This window comes from Mandrillus leucophaeus, unplaced genomic scaffold (assembly GCF_000951045.1).
Source record: "Mandrillus leucophaeus isolate KB7577 unplaced genomic scaffold, Mleu.le_1.0 Scaffold146, whole genome shotgun sequence".
Taxonomy (NCBI): domain Eukaryota; kingdom Metazoa; phylum Chordata; class Mammalia; order Primates; family Cercopithecidae; genus Mandrillus; species Mandrillus leucophaeus.
The window spans coordinates 2,357,020-2,357,522 of NW_012101432.1; the positions used below are offsets into that span (position 1 = coordinate 2,357,020).

The following is a 503-nucleotide window of genomic DNA, read 5'->3' on the forward strand; positions in this document are numbered from 1 at the left end:
TAAGTGAAGGAGAAATAAAATCCTTTACAGACAAGCAAATGCTGAGAGATTTTTTGTCACCACCAGGCCTGCCCTACAAGAGCTCCTGAAGGAAGCGCTAAACATGGAAAGGAACAACCGGTACCAGCCACTGCAAAAACATGCCAAAATGTAAAGACCACTGATGCTAGGAAGAAACTGCATCAACTAACGAACAAAATAACCAGCTAACAGGTTATTTTGTAATAATGACAAATAATGTCATTTGTCATCGTAATGACAGGATCGAGTTTACAGATAACAATATTAACCTTAAATGTAAATGGGCTAAATGCTTCAATTAAAAGACAAAGACTGGCAAATTGGATAAAGAGTCAAGATGCATCAGTGTGCTGTATTCAGAGACCCCATCTCACGTGCAGAGACATACATAGGCTCAAAATAAAGGGATGGAGGAAGATCTACCAAGCAAATGAAAAACGAAAAAAGGCAGGGGTTGCAATCCTAGTCTCTGATAAAACAGA

The 503-nt window shown here is 39.0% G+C and overlaps 1 protein-coding gene across 2 annotated transcripts in view; it reads left to right on the forward strand.

The window, feature by feature from the left end:
- The window catches only part of ORC2 (origin recognition complex, subunit 2), a 61,090-nt gene that overhangs the window by 21,759 nt on the left and 38,828 nt on the right, over positions 1-503 (forward strand). The gene's annotated exons all lie outside the window — the stretch shown is intronic.